Source organism: Chrysemys picta, chromosome 1 (assembly GCF_011386835.1).
Source record: "Chrysemys picta bellii isolate R12L10 chromosome 1, ASM1138683v2, whole genome shotgun sequence".
Classification (NCBI taxonomy): domain Eukaryota; kingdom Metazoa; phylum Chordata; order Testudines; family Emydidae; genus Chrysemys; species Chrysemys picta.
Genome location: NC_088791.1, coordinates 167,193,911 through 167,213,166, shown reverse-complemented (window position 1 = coordinate 167,213,166; position 19,256 = coordinate 167,193,911). Strand labels below are relative to the sequence as shown.

The following is a 19,256-nucleotide window of genomic DNA, read 5'->3' as shown; positions in this document are numbered from 1 at the left end:
CCTCTCTTTGCCAGAAGCTGCGAATGGGCAACAGGGGAGGGATCACTTGATGATAACGTGGTCTGTTCATTCCCTCTGGGGCACCTGGCATTGGCCACTGTCAGAAGACAGGCTACTGGGCTAGATAGACCTTTGGTCTGACCCAGTATGGTCGTTCTTATGTTCTTATGTTAAGTATAACTTTATGTATAACCATATAGCTCCATTAGCTATATTGTTGAGAAAAAATACAGTTCAGAGGACTCAAACATTCAGTAATTAGGATTAGGAATGTTTGGGTACATATTTCAAAACCTCACCAGGAAGCTTGCTCTGTACAATATACTACCTTTATAAGGCTCTCATTAAAATATAGATGTTTGATTTTAAGATGAACACATTCTGCCTCAAAAACTATGGTAAAACTGAATAATTGGCACCCCAAAGTCATCCTTTCTATTGCTATAGTCCTCGGCCTTTCTGACTACATGTTTTCAACTTCTTCAACAGCTGAGGCAGGGATCCTTTGCACACTTCACCACTTAAATGTTATTCAGTCACTCAGCACTGTCCATCCTGGGTGCTGAATGTGGAAAGTGTGTGGCTGTAAAAAGACCATATCAAATAAATACACACACAGGGCCATAAATAAGGTTTCATTGTAATATATCATCCCAACTATGTACATCCTGTTTTCTACGTTTACCATATTTCTGATGTTTGTTTGCAATACATTTAAAACACAACTCAGTAAGGAATAGCTTGCTTTTTTTATATGCTTATATCCAAACAATATCCAGGAACTAGTTTGAATTAATTAAAACAGTTTTCTGTTGGTCCTTAGTTTACTATGTCACAAAAAGGACCCTGAGTCATCCTTGGCTGTGACAGCTTCAGATATAGTTGTATTTGTTTATTCTGAACTACAGAAAGTGGTTGAAAACTTGCACTAATATACTTGCCATGTGGTGAAATTAGAAAACACCTGCTAGTGTTTTTTTGTAGATACTACATACAAGTAATAAAAAGATAAAATTTGTCTTCTCTTAGAATGAAGAATAAAAAAATAGAGAGTAGGTTTTTTTTCCTGGTGGATAACCTGTTGGTGTCTGAGAGCAGTGCTTTGTAAAATGTATATTGCAAAAGAATAAAGACCAGGAAGTTGAGGAATATCACTACTAATGGTACTAAATAGATACATATTTTGAGTAGTCTCAAACTTCATTTTTTACTTGTGAATGAAACTATTAGGGACTTTTGCCACTGGCATAGTTCAAACAGATGACTGCACATTTTATGCCAAAAAAGGCTAATATAATTCTGAGGTGCATTAACAGAAGTGTCACATCTAAGACACAGGAGGCAATTATTCTACTCAGCTATGGGTGAGGCCTCACCTGGAGTAGCGTGTCCAGTTCATGGCACCACACATTAGGAAAGATGTGAACAAATTGGAGAGAATTCAGAGGAGACTAACAAAAATTACAAAAGGTTTAGAAAACCTGACCTATTAGGAAAGGTTAAAAATATTGGGTGTGTTCTGTTGTGAGAAAAGAAGAGCGAGAGGGGACCTGATAACAATATGTTAAGGGATGTTATAAAGAGGATGGTGGTTAATTGTTGTCTATGTCCTCTAAAGGGAGGACAAGTCGTAATGGGCTGAATCTGCAGCAAGGGACATTTAAGTTAAACATTAGGAAAACTTCCTAACTGCAAGAGTAGTTAAGCACTGGAACAAACCTCCTGTCGAATCTCCATCATTGGAGGACTTTAGGAACAGATTAGACAAACATCAGGGAGGTATGGACTAGATATACTTGATCCTGCCTCAGTGTGAGGGAATGGACTAGCTGACCCCTTCAAGTTCCGTCTAGCCCTCTCTTTCTATGACTTTATAAAGGCTTCTCCTTTTGATGCATTATCTCAAATTTCTAATATCTAATCCTGCCAGGAAACTGGGTACTGGGATGACCTAACAGTTAGACTTATCCACCCAGGTGGTGTTATAAATGTCATCTAGCCCCACATTTGCTCCTTTGCCAAGCCTAGACTTGTGATGACTGTGCCAGCATTTATAACAATTAGACTGTGACTAACAGTAATAGCCCTGTGAACTACCTTATAAACTATGTGATTCCAGCTAATTTGACCAGAAGAAGACAACATGCCTCACCTTTTACAGAATATGAGACAAAGTCCAAAAATGCCATCACAGGTAATTTACCATCTAACTTTACAGGTAATATGAACAAAAGACGGGGGAAGAAAAAGATTATAACAATACTGTGATATGGTGTCTATCCTGTTAACTCTTTCACCACCTATGGTGAAAGGGTTAATGAGGACCTGAGAGGCCAATTCATAGATCTGATTGCACCTGGAGTGTAGGCCAAACCTAATAAAAGATGAAGCCCAGCTGGGTGTGGCTATAAAGAGAGGAAGTCTGGCGTAGAAAGAGGCTGGGTAGCTGTGGGTTGAGCTCTAGAGGGCTGTATCTACTGAGATGAGGCTTAGTCAGCTGCTGTCTAGCTGAAGCTTCGGCTGATGGACTAGGCCAAGTGAGATGGAAGAGATAATACATGAAACTGAAACCAGGCTAGACAATAAGAATAGGGAAAATACTGAGGAAGACTGGATGCAAACAAGGTAAAAGAAATGGGTAGCTTCTCTGGAACCAGAAGAATGCTAGCAGATAAAAAGGCAGGACAGGGAAATAGGGAAAATTACATAATTGTAATATCCCTAGGTAAGAACATAGAGTATTGCAGGGCAGATCAAAAAAAGTGCTGGAAATGTAATAAGAGTTAAGAAACTACTTGGTGGAGACTTGTTAATGGACTATAAAAACAGGGAACAAGTAGGGAAGCTCCTTAAGACAAAAGTGCTAGGTGAAAATAAAAATAAACTGTCAGCTACCCAAATTCAACCAGGGGTGTAGAACATAGTGTGCCAGTTGAAATGTCAGAAAAGGAAATAAAGCAAAATTAAATAAGAAATATAAATAAAACAAAGAATAAAGGTGATAACCCTTAAGAGGCTAATTGCAGTGTAGTTGTATCCATCTCAGCCCCAGGATATTAGACACAAAAGGTGGGTGAGGTAATATCTTTTACTGGCCCAACTTCTGTTGGTGAGAGAGAGACGCTTTCAAGCTTAAACAGAGCTGATCTTCACCTTCTTCAAGAGCTCTGTGTAGCTTGAAAGCGTCTCTCTCTCACCAACAGAAGTTGGGCCAGTAAAAGATATTGCCTCACCCACCTTGTCTCTCTAAGATGCTAATTAGCAGAAGAGGAGATAATAGCAAGTTCTCTACAGCTGTACTGAATGCATTTAAGGAAAGGGTGCTATCAGATAGAGTAACTTAAGGTAACAGATATTCTGGACTAAGCCCTATATTCTTCCTCTGGTGAGATGCTACATGTGCCAAAGATTTGGCCACATAGCAAATAACTGCAAAGAGAAAATATGGTGTAGTAAGTGTGGCGGTGAAAATTCATAGGATAATGGTGAGGACGGGACAGAATAAAAGTGTTGCAACTGTGGCAGAAAACACAGCTCAACAAATGGAGGATGTACAGAGGCAAAGCAAGCTAGAGAAATACAAAAAACCAAAACTACTAATGTGCAGAAGGTTCTAGGAGAGACCTAAGGGGAAAAAAGAAAATGTTGTTTGGCAAAGGGAAATAGCCGGCAACCAATTAATGAAAAGAAGTAACAAGTGACACTGGGGTAAAAGGAGCTGACATATTACTTATAGAAACAGATTCATTGAGTTTATGATTGAAGGAATAAATTGTATGTCTCAAACAAGAAAGAAAACAGAAAATGAGAATTATTAAAGCTGCTCAAAAGTAGCTATGAGCTAGTAACCTATCAGGGGAATGACTTCATACTTACCTAAGTGAAGTAAATATTGAAGGTTAAAAGAATGGTGGTTGCTGTTTTCAGCTGGAGTGCCCATAGCCTAATAGCACATGTGCAGGAATTAAAGAAAAATATGATTGATATTAAAACAAAGCCTGACATAATATGCATATAAGAGACTTGGCTAATAGAAAAACGATACTATAAAATCCCAGGCTGTAGAATATATAGACATGATAGAGAAATAGGAAAGGGCGGGAGTGTCTGCACCTTTGTTTAAGGAGAACCTGAAGTATGTTGAAGTAGAGGTTAAAAAGCAAAATGTCAAGTATAATGCTATTGAGATACCTATACAAAACAATTCTGCATCTATAAGCCTTTATAATGTACATAACACATGCAGGAAACTAGAGACTATGGATCAGAAAGAATTAATTGCAGATGTCAGTTTATTACCTATGGTGATCTGAATGGTCACAACAGATTGTGGGAAAGTGAAGAAAATGTGTAAAGCAATTCTTTGAAGAGAATAATTTAGTAATATTAAATGATGGTGCACATACCAGGTTCAATACAGCTGACAGAAGCTTCTCATGCCTGGATCTGGGAATAGCTTCTAGCACCACTGCAAGTAAATGCAGCTGGGAAATTTACAGAGAGGAGGGAATGGGTAATGACCACTTCCTGACATTAATTACATATCAAGGAAAAGGAAATACCGAAGATGATGATAATATCCCCACTTGGAATCTTAAAATAGCAAATTGGAAACTCTTTAGAAACTAAAGTGGGGAATGTGTGAATGAGCAATGTATAAATGAGGAATTCTGTAGTAATGTTACTAAGGGAATCACAAAGGTAGCCAGCCTAGTTATTCATAGTCTGCCAGTACTACTTAAAGATAGGAAAAATGTACCATGGTGGAATAAGGAACGTGAATTAGTAATTAGGGAAACGAATAAGACAAAAAACAGCAGAAAATTCCTTAAATAGCAAGGACTTAATGAAATGTAAAATAAAGTAAGGCAGTTGCATACAGGGCTATAAAGGGCAACAAGAGAAAGCTGGAGAACTTGCTGCAGGAAAGTAAATAAAAATACTAATACAGCAGAAATATATAAACAAATTAGGAAAATGAAAGGAATAAAGAATAAGGGCCACGTAATACCAAACCTTGCAGTTTCAGGGCATGGAATAATAAGCTGCAGAAAGAGGCAGAAATTCTGGCCACCATGTTTTTAAAAAGTTGGCAAAGATGACGATCCCAGGGAGAGTAAAAAATATTCACTAAGGGTAATGATGTGACAATGAAGAGGTGGGAGAAGGATGTGGATATTATTTTCAATGAAACTTTAGTATGAGAAAGTATAAGGAACGAAAGTATAAGGAACGAAAGCACTGCACTAGACAAGGATGAAATAAGCTTTGAAATGCTTAAATATCTAAGTGAAGGAAGCTAGAGGATGAATCTAAAATTATATAATAACATATGGAGAGAAGGTGAAATACCTAAAGACTGCAAACATGTGATTATGGTTCCAGGGAAGGAACCGGCTAAATTGTGCTCAAGACCTGAGGCATACAGACCAATTGCCCTCCCAGCATGTTTAGGTAAAACCAAGGAAAGAATGGTAATGGAGAGATTAGTAGCACACCTAGAAAGAAATAGATTCATAGATGGGGTGCAAAGTGGGTTCAGAATAGGTGGGAGTGCAATGGACCACACTGCAAGGATAGAGACAGAAGCACAAAAAAGCATGACAACCAAAGAATTCATGATAGTAACTTTCCTGGACATAGAAAAAACCTACAATGTGTTATGGGTAAACAGAATGCTTCATAAAGTGGCCTCCAGGGTATTATAGGAAGAATGTACAGATGAATAAGGGACTCTTAAGTAAAAGAACTATACAAGTCCAGATAGGGTAAGCTTTTTCCACCAAACGTTCAATCACATATGGAACTCTACAGGGGAAAGTAATTAGCCCAACCCTCTAACATGATAAATGACTTTCCTAAGGTGATGAGAAATAGAGAGCTGACAACTGTGCCCTATGGACCAAAAGCAGAGCCCTTGAAAGCACCACCAAAAGAATCAGTGATGCACTTTAGAGAGGTGCAGAACTGGGGAAACAGGTGAGGCTTCAAATTCTCCATTAACAAAGCTAAATGAATTTTCTTCACAACAAGGAAAATCCAAAATGATTTAAAGTTATATCTATGTGACCAACACATAAATATAGAGACAATTACAAACTCTTAGGTGTGATATTTGATCACAAGCTCACTTGTAGGGACAGTGCTGAAAATACTAAAGAAGTGCAAAGGCAGAATTAACGTACTTAAAAGTATCTCTGGAACATTCTGGGGAATAGATAAGGAAACCGTGATAATGCTATACAGACTGCAAATTAAACCAATAATTGAGTGTGGATGCCAGGCCTCTGGGTGAGCAAAGCACACAAATCTGAGAAAACTACACTATATCCAGGCATTGGCTTTGTGTATCACATGTGGTTCCTTCATTACTGCACTTCTGTGTGTACTATAGATAGCAGCCAGTGAAATGCCTATCACTCTTAGAATGAGGCTCCTAAACTTAAGCTTTTGAGCCAAAGTACTAGGTAATAGCAAAGTTGACAACATGAAGCTAATATATAATTGTTGGGAATTAAGTGGAGGCTGGGTAGGAAAAAAATCAAAATTCCTCACGTAAATAGGGTACAGAAAGGGATAAAGAGAAAGGATTGAAAGAGACCCAAATATAAAGCTATGGGAAAATACTGTCACCGGAAACCTCCCACCTCCATCATAGACATGGAATTATATAATGGAATAAATAAAAGAATGATAAATCTACAAGATATAGCAAATCAATATAATTGTGATAAGTGGGGACATTATGGCCACATATGTATACAGATGGCTCTAAAAAGAAGGAACAGGAAGAGTGAGAACAGCTTTCTGTGTGCCCTCACTCGCACTCAAGAAAGCCATAAGGCAAACTAACTCTGTATCCATCTTTACATCTAAACTAACAGGGATTATACTAGCACTAAATTGGCCTCTAGATGTGTGGCCAGCTGCCCTGGCCATCCTGTTTGATTCCTTATCAGGGCTGCAAGCAATTTACAGTGGTAAATCTGACAGCAGAAATGATATTTTTAATGAAATATTACTGCTAACAACCGACCTGGTGCAACTGGATATAACTATAGTAATAGCATGGAACCCAACATATGTAGGGAGTGTAGGCAACAAATTGGCAGACAAACAGGCAAAAAGTGCTATTCATCATGAACAAGTTGACTGAGGAATCCCATTAAGCAACCTGGAATTTAAACACCTAATAAAAAATGAGCTAAGGAAAGAATGGCAAGAACTGTGGACAAATGAAACGAAGGGGAAAAAGAAGTATGCCCAATAGTTGAAAGTGTTGATATAATCCAAGGCCCTCAGAGGAAGTGGCTTTATTTAGAATTCTAACAGGGTGTTGTGGATTAAATAATAATTTATTTCTAATTAACAATCATAAAGATGGATTATGCGGAATGTGTAAGGTTCAGTAAATGATAGATCCAGTCCTTTGCAATTGTAAAGACTGTATCAGTGAAAGGAGGTGCTTATATAGAAAACTCAAAAGTCTTAAAGTAACAACATTTTCCTTGCAACATCTATCAAGAGTATAAGAAAAATGGGGCCCAATAAAAAAAGCTATTCTAAAATTCTCTAAGAATACTGGGAAAAGTGCAAGATTCTAAGTCATGAACAAGATACGAAGTAAAGGGCATGGCGGTCATAGACTCAGGAAGCAAGTCTGCTATGCGACATAACCCAAGAGAAGAAAGAGGTAGCAGGGAGATAGAGAAGAACTCTGCAGTTTCTCTCTTAGTGGTAAATGGTGCAGAGGTGGAGAACAGGAAGGCTCCTGCTGGGCGAGGAAGTTACCTGTAAGACATGGGATTGGTGCAAGATCCTGTGGCTGACACTCAAGGCAAGGTACCAGATGTGTGGGGAGACACTGAGTGGTGTTCCTCATTATGAAGAGCCCAGGGAGAGGCAGGGGAAAAAGACTAAAGAAAGACTAATGGTAGGAAAGAGTCCAGGGAAGTGGTAGCAAGGTGTCTGATGGAGCAGACCTGGACCGATCATCCTAGGGTCCCAGGACTGGAACCCAATGTAGCCACTGGGAAGATGACATGAAGTCTCTTGATGTAAGGGGATAAGGACAATTTGAACCTCTGAGAGAAGGGTATAAGGACCATGGGGCCAAGAGTTGGAGCTAAAGACCTGACGCAAGGTCTTGGAATTATTTGTTGGACACTTATCCGGGGGGGGAGGGGGGGATTTTAAAGTGGCCTTGCTGGAGGGCTGAGTCACGAGAAGAGGCAGACCTCTGCAGGATTAGGGTGACTCTCAGCAGGGAGTGTTAGCGAGGAAAAACTACTACACCATGCTCAGCCATGTGGGGGTGCACCAGCAGTGAGTCCACTTTTCTACAAATACCAAGTGACTGCTTGATTTAGACCTGTGCACATCTTGAGGGTTCTGATAAATGTATGTGTAACTTTTTAAACTTCTTGGAATTAGAACACTATTTATACATGATGCATCAGAAATACATTTGAAATTTCTTCTCAAAGCCTTATTCTGCATTACAACCAGAGCCCCATTGTATGAGGCACCATATTCAACGAAAAGATGGTCACTGTCCCAAAGTACTTACATTTTGAAGTCTTGCCAACAATCGATTCTTCAGTCAGGCTCTCTAAAGAGGTGAACAAGATTATATGGGAAACTTTACTGCTGATGATTGGGTGTACTCTGGTGTCAGAGATTCTTTGTTTATTATTACTGAGAAATAATGTGAAGAAAGTTGGTGAAGAAAGTTTTAATGGCCAACATTCGTTTTAATCCTGTGGCTTTCAATAAACAGACACATGTACCTAGACACTGATATTAATACTTTACAAACTGAAACGAACTTGGACTCTTTGTAAAAATCTCTACATTGGTTACATAGTTAAAACAAGACAAATGATTTTGTTAATCTGACTTTTTAAAGTTTTGATTCCAGAATGATTTGTTTGCGGATGAACATGAATCTTGAGATAACAGGAAGATAAGTCCCATTAGTAGCTAAGCAATGCGAACATAGATGCTCTAGATTTTAAGGCCAGAAGGAATCATCATGACCACCTAGGGTGACCAGACAGCAAGTGTGAAAAATCGGGACAGGGGTGGGGGGTAATAGGAGCCTATATAAGAAAAAGACCCAAAAATCGGGACTGTCCCTATAAAATCGGGACATCTGGTCACCCTATGACCACCTAGCCTGGCTTCCTGCAAACAATGGCTACAGAATTTCACCCAGTCATTTCTGCATCAAACCCATAGCTTCTAGTTGAGCTAGAGCATATGTTCCTATCAGGTATCCAGCCTTGATTTAAGGACTTAAAGTAATTGAGAAGCCACCACTTCCCTAGGTAAGTAGTTCCAGTGTCTTATTGTCCTCACTTAAACTTGCATTTTATTTCTAATTTGACTTTGTCTAGCATCTGCTTCTAGCCATTTGCTCTTATTATGCCATTGTCCGCTAGAATGAAGAGGACTCTAGTGTTCATTATGGGCCTGTGGTAAGATAACCAATCTTTTGAACCATTCTCATTCTTAGAAAGCAAACAGCATTATCAATGACATGCCTTTGAGCTAGAATATAAATTTTAAAACCCTGACAATGATATTGAATTTTTTAAAATGCTGTTTTATTCAGCAGTTAATTTTCCTCTGTCATTAAGGAAGCAACTGTTTGGCTACTTAGTACCTCAGAATAAGTGTTGCATGTTATGCCAAGGGAGGGATTAGCATGTTACAAAGGATAAATAACTGAAGTCTAAAGCAAATCCAAGGCAAAAATGCCAAACCTATTTAAAATTAAAGAAGCTGTGAATCAACAGTATGAACAATACACTGACATGTAAATAATTAGCTGAATTTATTTTGTTGAGAGCAAGCAGAGTACAGTGATGTATGAAGTCGTTAGCCTTAATGCTCTTTAAAAAGCTGCTACTTCAAAGGTACTGAGGAACAAAAAGATGTTTAGCATCACCTTTTTGGCTTTCAGCTTCATCCTGGGAGGTCAAAAATGTTACATTGAACATAATCCATTAGCTTGTCAGTATGATTTTTGGGTACAATTTCAAGCTGAACTCTGAAGTTTTAAAGATCAGATGGGCTGACTCACTTTGTGTGACCATAATGTGCTGCATTGAATGTGTTAGTACTAAAGATGATAGTTTAGTGTTTTATAAATCATTTAACATAATGTACCACTACCACAAGATTCAAACTACATATAATTTTGAAGTACATAACTGACTGCATGTTCTCATTTGAAAGTCTTTGGCGCCTTAAACTCTGCATTGACTCTCACACACTTCAGTGTTAATAAACAGTTTAAAAAGTCCAAGTTTTAGTCTGTAGGTGAATCTTCAGATGAGAGGAATGAAGCTGTTAAATGAGTTATTTAACCTGAATTTTAAGGTCATGTTCTATCTGTGTTTTGTCATTTCTGAACGTACGTAAAATTTTCATTTAACTATGAATATTAACACAGAAATATGTAAACACACTCTCTTTTATTTAAACACTATCTTTTATTCCTAGATGCTCTCTAAATCAAAATATTTGCAGGAATGAAAAGCTTTCTTTTCCTCTTGTGTTTTTGTTTTCTCATTGCAATAGGAACAAGTGCCATTTAGTGAAAAGCAAAAATAGTGTCTGCACTGGGATGCCCAAGTCACAACAAAATAGAGTTGCATTTTAAGGTCATTTAAATGCAGCTTTGTATACTTGCATGAGTGAGATTCTTACTGAGCTAAGGAAGTTGGTGAGTGGCTGGCTGGCTGGCTGGGAGGGAGGGGAAAACTGCAGTTGGTGGCAATTCAGGAGGAATGGCATTTTGGCTCTTAAGTTATCTTATGTACTTATATGGTGCCCACTACTATAGTAACTGAGCACTTCACAGTCTTTTATGTAGTTATTCTCACAACACCCTGTGAGATAGGGAACCTTTATTCTCTGCATCTGAAGAAGTGAGGTTCTTACTCATGAAAGCTTATGCTCCCAATACTTCTGTTAGTCTTAAAGGTGCCACAGGACCCTCTGTTGCTTTTTACAGATTCAGACTAACATGGCTACCCCTCTGATACTTTATTCTCTGTGTCTCTATTCCCCATCAGATAAATGGGATAAGTGACTTGCCCAAGGTCACACAGGAAGCCTGGCCAAGCAAATACTTGAACTCAGGTCTCAAGTCGTTGGCCAGCACCCTAACAATTTGACCATCCTTGCTTGGAAGTTTAATATTCAGAGCTAAATTCATCAGCGACATAAATAGCAGTATAAAGAATATTTTGGATTGTCCAGAAAATGGGTATAAATAGTTGAGTGGTGTCACTCGCACTGATCTGGCATTCAATGGTTTTGCAAAACAAGTATCTTATACTACCATTATATAACTGTGGAACTTGGCTCAGGACCTACCCTGGGAGTAGTAACCAGGTTCCTCTTCTATTTTGTTTGGGCATTTGTGTCTGTTTCAGCCTTTACAATTTCCATACCTGGCGAAGATGGAATGCAATGAACAGTTAAACTTCTAAATTCATCCCACTGAAATGGCAATCCTAATGTGCTAAGAAATCAAAATGATATTTTTATGGCATGAATAATTCTATGGACTCTGGTTTATTCTTGCAGATAAATCAGTAATAGGGGCTGTAAGTGCAAAGACAGACAACTTGAAAACAGTAATTAAAGAGGAATTATTTTTGATATAACTATTTTAGAGAATACAAAATAATGGTGTCAAAATTCTGACTAAGTACACTCAGAAGAATAGGCTAATCTAATACTAAATAGGCTATCTAATTACTCTGCTACTGTCTACCCTTCATCACAAAGGGCCAGATTCTGTCTCCCATATTCATGTGTAGGTAGCATCTTACTCTGAGAAGCCCCACTGATTAAATTATATGACTCAGAATAAGGTACATATCAGCATTAGTAAGGGTTGCCGAATCTGATTGTAGTCTAGAACCAGGTAGTATTGTGTGGCAATAATCCAGTGGCATTTGAGTCACAATGTAGATTAATGTAGCTTCTAAATATGGACATAGGAAACAATACTATGAAATTATCATCTTTAACTTCATTAATGCAAAATATTTGCAAGAATTTACAGTAGAAAATTCCGCAGCCTTGTGAACATCTTTTGTTGTTGTTGTTTTTAAATGAAACCCAAACAGTAGGCGCTGACACATTTTTTGTGTGCTTAGTATTGAAACCTCAAATCCCTCATCTTACTTAGAGAACTTAGTGAAGGTTTGCAGCAAAACAACATAATTGGCCTGATGGTTCCCTTACATATACCTGTTTTAAGCCAGTGTAAATCCAATGACTAAATGGAGATGCCATTGATTTATGTTTGTGTGTAGTAGAGGAGAATTGGGACCAGTCACCTTGAAGAGATAAGAAAACTTTTCTTTTTCTCTGATGATGCAAAGAACTTTGTGAAAGATCTTATAAAAGAGGACTCTTTCCCCTTTGCCTGTAGGCTTCTGAAGTTGTCTTTGTTCCAGATGTTCAATATCTGTAGGGAATTTGATGGCTGTAATTTTGTGGCTTAAAAAATGAGTCAATTTGCCAACTCAAAGTTCAACATGGACTTCTGCATCCAAGATGAAAAGTTAGACTGAACTTGCTAGGGTGAGAGCTTATTTTTCTTTAAACATTAATATTTTTTGTATTTTTTATGAAACTCTCTTCCAAAGAGGCATTTGTTTTACTTACTGTTACTTGCAAAACTAACATCAATGCCTGCAAGCTTCTAAAAAGTGTGACGATTCAGACTATCTATTCCTTTCTACTTGTCTTTACTGTTTCTCACCATCACAGTCCATCTTGTGAACATACAATACAACAATGCCATCAACAATATTCCTGAAGCCATCAGTCTGAATCTAGCATAGAGTAAAATCAACAAAAACATCCCCTGAATTTCACATAGACCATTACTTTGGATTTCCTTGGGGAGGCAGGGTCAAACGTAAACATTTTATTCTGGATTTTCTAGTCTGGCTGAGCGACATGTGGTAAAGGTCTGGGAAGCATATGGTGTAAATGTGATTTGGTGCCTTTGCCATTCCCATTCCCGAGGCAGGCCTTGATGCCTAGCCTAACATAGAACTTTATTCTGAGACTCCTTAAATTAAAGCCTGAGCTGTCTATTTCCCCAGAGGCAGTGCTAGCTCTCAGGTTGCCAGAGAACAGCACTAATCCAGCCATACCCTTTGTTAACTACTGCTTGGTAACAGTGACCATAATATAATTAAACTTAATATCCCTGTGGCAGGAAAAACACCACAGTGGCCCAACACTGTAGCATTGAATTTCAGAGAGGGGAACTACACAAAAATGAGGAGGTTAGTTAAACAGAAATTAAAGGGTACAGTGCCAAAAGTGAAATCTCTGCAAGCTGCATGGAAACTTTTTAAAGACACCATAATAGAGGCCCAGCTTAAATGTATACCCCAAATTATAAAACATAGTAAGAGAATCAAAAAAGAGCCACCATGGCTAAACAACAAAGTAAAAGAAGCAGTGAGAGGCAAAAAGGCATCCTTTAAAAAGTGGAAGTTAAATCCTAGTGAGGAAAATAGAAAGGAGCATAAACACTGGCAAATGAAGTGTAAAAATACAATTAGGAAGGCCAAAAAAGAATTTGAGGAACAGTTAGCCAAAGACTCAAAAAGTACAGTAACTCTCACTTAAAGTCGTCCCGGTTAACATTGTTTCGTTATTAGGTGGCTGATCTATTAGAGAACATACTCGTTTAAAGTCACGCAATGTTCTGTTATAAGGTTGTTTGGCTCGCCCTGCTCCATCCATTCACCCAGCGCTCCTGGCGGGGAGCAGGATTGGGGCGCGGGGACTTGCCCCAGTCCACCCGCCCGGCGCTCCTGCCAGGGAGCGGGGTCAGGGTGCGGAGGCTTGCCCTGCTGGCGTTCCAGCCAGGGAGCGGGCAAGTCCCCGACTCCGCTCCCCGGCAGGAGCACCAGAAGGGCAGAGTGGGGCAAGCCCCTGACCCTGCTCCCTGGCCGGAGCACCAGACGGGCGGAGTGGGGCAAGCCCCGGCGCCCCGACCTCATTATGCCCTGCCTCAGCCAAGCTTCACAATCATCATTGGTGAGTACAGTATTAAATAGTTTGTTTAAAATTATTTAAAACGTATACTGTATATGTATATAATGTCTTTTGTCTGTTGAAAAAAATTTCCCTGGAACCTAACCCCCCAAATTACATTAATTCTTATGGGGAAATTGGATTAGTTTAACATTGTTTCACTTAAAGTAGCATTTTTCAGGAACGTAACTACAACGTTAAGCGAGGAGTTACTGTAATAGCTATTTTTTTAAGTACATCAGAAGCAGGAAGCCAGCTAAACAACCTGGATGATTGAGGTGCTAAAGGAGCACTCAAAGCTACTGCGGAGAAACTACATGAATTCTTTGCATTACTCTTCACGGCTGAGGATGTGAGGGAGATTCCCAAACCTGAGCCATTCTTTTTAGGTGACAGATCTGAGGAACTGTCCCAGATTGAGGTATCATTAGAGGAGGTTTTGGAACAAATTGATAAATATCCATATTGGGATACCTGCATTTAGAGATTAGAAAGTGATACACATCTTTACACAAATTTTAGCTCAGACTAGGATTAGATGAAAGACTAGGATTCCATTTCTCCCTAATGATTTCATTGCTTTGTGCTGTTCTGGAAATGCAAAGCAGCTGGAAAACTGGCTTAACTAGCCTCTGTTTGGTTTCCACTTGGGTAAATAGCATGGAGCCAGGATAGTAGGTCTATACCAGGCCCTTCTCCTGGACTCTGTTTTAGGAGGTGAACATAAGAATGGCCCTTCTGGGTCAGACCAAAGGTCCAACTAGCCCAGTATCCTGTCTTCTGACAGTGGCCAGTGTCAGGTGCCCCAGAGGGAATGAACAGAACAGGTAATCATCAAGTGATCCACCCCCTGTCACTCATTCCCAGCTTCTGGCAAACAGAGGCTAGGGACACACTTCCTGCCCATCCTGGCTAATACTCATTGATAGACCTATTCTCAATGAATTTATCTAGTTCTTTTTTGAACCCTGTTATAGTCTTGGCCTTCACAACATCCTCTGGCAAGGAGCTCCACAGGTTGACTGTGTTGTGTGAAGAAATACTTCCTTTTATTTGTTTTAAACTTGCTGCCTATTAATTTCATTTGGTGACCCCTAGTTCTTGAGTTATGAGAAGTAGTAAACAACAGTTCCTCATCTACTTTCTCTACACCAGTCATGATTTTATAGACCTCAATCATATCTCCCCTTAGCTGTCTCTATTCCAAGCTGAAAAGTCCCCGTCTTATTAAGCTCTCCTTGTATGGAAGCCTTTCCATACCCCTAATCATTTTTGTTGCCCTTTTCTGAATCTTTTCCAATTCCAATATATCTTTTTTTGAGATGGGGCGACCACATCTGCACACAAGACGTGGGCATACCATGGATTTACATAGCGGCAACATGATATTTTCTGTCCTATTATCTATCCCTTTCTTAATTATTCCCAGCATTCTGTTCGCTTTTTTGACTGCCACTGAACAGTGAGTGGACGTTTTCAGAGAACTACCCACAATGACTCCAAGATCTCTTTCTTGAGTGGTAACAGCTAAGTTAGACCACTTCTACAGGGATGAATGTTGGGGTTAGGGAAAGAGGTGCTATGCTCCATTATTTTCCTCTCTAGCAGCTCCATACAACAGAGTAGAATTTCATCTGCAACATCCATTAAGCAAGGAACAGTTTTCACTAACAAACTTCTTTTCCTTACAGAGGGAATTGTTGGGCAAAATCAGGTGACAGTCAATTCCTGTCCATGGACCTGGTCACCTGTGATCCATTCCTACTCTACTTGCGCTACATTGATGACATCTTCATCATCTGGACCCCTGGGAAGGAGGACCTTGAGGAATTCCACCAGGATTTCAACACTTTCCACCCCACCATCAACCTCAGCCTGAACCAGTCCACACAAGAGATCCATTTCCTAGACATTACGGTACTAATAAGCGATGATCACATAAACACCACCCTATACCGGAAACCTACTGACCGCTATACTTACCTACATGCCTCCAGCTTTCATCCAGACCACATCACACGATCCATTGTCTACAGACAAGCTCTAAGATACAACTGCATTTACTCCGATCCCTCAGACAGAGACAAACACCTACGGGATCTCTATCAAGCATTCTTAAAACTACAGTACTCACCTGGTGAAGTGAAGAAACAGATTGACAGAGCTAGAAGTGAACCCAGAAGTCACCTACTAAAAGATAGGCCCAACAAAGAAAATAACAGAATGCCACTAGCTGTCACCTACAGCCCCCAACTAAAACCTCTCCAGTGCATCATCAAGGATCCATAACCTATCCTGAAGGATGATCCCTCGCTCTCACAGACCTTGGGAGGCAGGCCCGTCCTCACTTACAGACAGTCCCCCAACCTGAAGCAAATACTCACCAGCAACTACACACCACACAACAAAAACACCAACCCAGGAACCAAACCCTGCAACAAACCCCGGTGCCAACTCTGTGCACATATCTATTCAAGGAACACCATCATAGGACCTAACCACATCAGCCACACCATCAGGGGCTTATTCACCTGCACATCTAACAATGTGATATATGCCATCATGTGCCAGCAATGCCCCTCTGCCATGTACATTGGGCAAACCGGACAGTCTCTACACAAAAGAATAAATGGACACAAATCTGACATCAGGAATAATAACATTCAAAAACCAGTAGGAGAACACTTCAGTCTCCCTGGTTACTCAATAACAGACCTAAAAGTGGCAATTCTTCCACAAAAAAAACTTCAAAAACAGACTCCAACGTGAAACTGCAGAACTGGAATTAATTTGCAAACTGGACACCATCAAATATGGCCTGAATAAAGATTGGGAGTGGGTTGGGTCATTACAAAACCTAAACTTAATTTCCCCCATACTAATTTCCTCCTACTGTTACTCACACCTTCTTGTCAACTGTTTGAAATGGGCCACTCTCATTACCACTACAACAGTTATTTTTCCTCTCTTGGTATCCTACTGTTAATTGAATTGTCTCATTAGACTGACCTCACACTTGGTAAGGCAACTCTCATCTTTTCATGTATTTATACCTGCTCCTGTATTTTCCACTCCATGCATCTGATGAAGTGGGTTCTAGCCCACGAAAGCTTATGCCCAAATAAATGTGTTAGTCTCTAAGGTGCCACAAGGACACCTCATTGTTTTTGCTGATACAGAATAACGCGGCTACCCCTCTGACTCCTGCTTTGCGCACTGCTGCTAGAGATGGACCCTGGGAAATAGCACAAACATAAGGGCGATCTCAGGCTGAAATTCAGCTGGGGTAAGGGTCCTATGCCAACCCTGCTCCCATCTCAGTGCTTAATTTATTCTAGGGCTGAACCCCCACACCTCTAGACTTGGTGCATCAGTTATGAAAGTAAAAAAAAAATTGCTTGAGTCCCGGCATCTCTTTCATTACAAATTGAGCACTGTCCCATCTCCTGAGAAGGGGTGATGTTGTGGCAGGTTGCACTGTGCTTTCGGTATTTTCTACTTCCCTTATTCATTAGGAAGCAGAACATAAAGTAGAGCAGCTGAGGTGGGTGTTAAAGCTGCCTTTGCACACTCACCTCTGCTTTTGGATTCAGCATAGGCATGGACTGAGAAGTGGGGCTTTATTTTAGCTGTTTACCAAGTTACTAGATCATTGAGTAGGGTAGATAACTGATGGGCACCTGGAAGGCTGAAGGTCATCATGTTTTTTTTATGGAACCAAAAAATAACATACGCTCTCCTACAACACTCATTTTAATCACAGTAATTGGAAGCCATTAGAATCAGTTATAACTAGCATGGTGGGATTACTTGTTCTAGTTTACAGGAATGTTCTATTTTATAAGGATAGTGGGCAGGAGTCTGTGTTCTGTTAGCAAAGCAACACCATTAATTTCAGTAGAATTATTCTGGATTTACATACAGTGGAGATCAGAACTTGACCTTGGTATCGTAACTGTGTGATGCCGTGAAAATAGGATGCTTAAATGAAAATCTTAATAGATCTCTAAATATTAATGCATGAGCAGATGCCACTATGAAGCAATTAAACTTAGATTTTGAAGCAGATCTTTATTTTTCTTCATAGCTTGCTTTATGGGCTTGGGAAAGCAATGGTTTCTTTCTGCAGAAACACTTAGTCCTGTGTGCTGATAAAGTAAAAAAGCACTTCAGTTTACAAAGTTTTAAACGCCAAATACAAAAGCATTTCACCGAACCTACCTGTTCATTGTGAAGCCTGAACGGTGAAAAATAATCTCATCTAGACTGCAAATCCATGGGAACTATAAGTCATCTGAATTATTATCTGACAGTATTAAACGATACTCAGGTTATCATTAGCTGATCTTGGGTGTTGTATTAACCCTTAAAGTGGATGAATACACTACAATTAGTTATTGATTTAGTTTAACTTCTATACAGCATTTTCACCTTTCATCATAATAGATGAGCTATTCTTTTTTCCAAAACAATATACAAGTTGGTTTAAATCCTAAAATTACTGATGTCTTTACCTACACAACATATTCTATAGGACTGAATGTCTTGTCCTAGAGTCCTTCAGTGAAAACCTGGATAAAAGAAGTAACTATTTAAAGGTTGATAAAATGGAGTCCCTAAAATTAGATAACAAGGCACATTGGAGAAATTAAGTTCTCTCTTAACTTGCAACCATTTGTAATAGTTTATTTATTCAAGGTATTTCTTCTATAGGCAAACTATCTAATCCTGGGAATACCGATCTTTGGAGAAGTCTAGAGTGCAGTACTTTCAAATGTAAGTGAAACAAATATTAGATACATAGTGAATAACTGTTATACTGAACCACATTCTTGAGGTCTTACTGAAGTCTTCAGACAATCACCTTTACAGTAATAAAACAAGTTATGGTAGGGAGCCATAAAAGTATTGTTTCAAGACTCCAAAATAAAGACCCATATCTTGGCACAGTGGGAATAAGATGAGAACTGGACTCAGTTCAGTATCTTAACACTATTGTAATGTACACTTTTTAATGACTGTAAATCTCTTTTTCAAAGTACCTAATGCTACCTAGAATTTTTCCTGTTGTGATGATTGTACTCCTCTGAATTAATTGCTGTTTCAACTACATTATATGTTTAAAAAAATCTTGATTTAAAAATTGTCAGTAATGAAGAATGCTCAGCAAT

General features: G+C 39.2%; 1 long non-coding RNA gene across 1 annotated transcript in view; it reads left to right on the top strand.

The window, feature by feature from the left end:
- LOC101943610 (uncharacterized) overlaps positions 1 to 18,994 on the top strand; it is a 54,230-nt gene extending 35,236 nt beyond the window's left edge. The window contains exon 3 of the long non-coding RNA XR_006175326.2: positions 15,777 to 18,994. This is a non-coding gene — a long non-coding RNA (uncharacterized LOC101943610). The remainder of the gene's footprint in view (positions 1 to 15,776) is intronic.
- Positions 18,995 to 19,256: the final 262 nt, after the last annotated feature.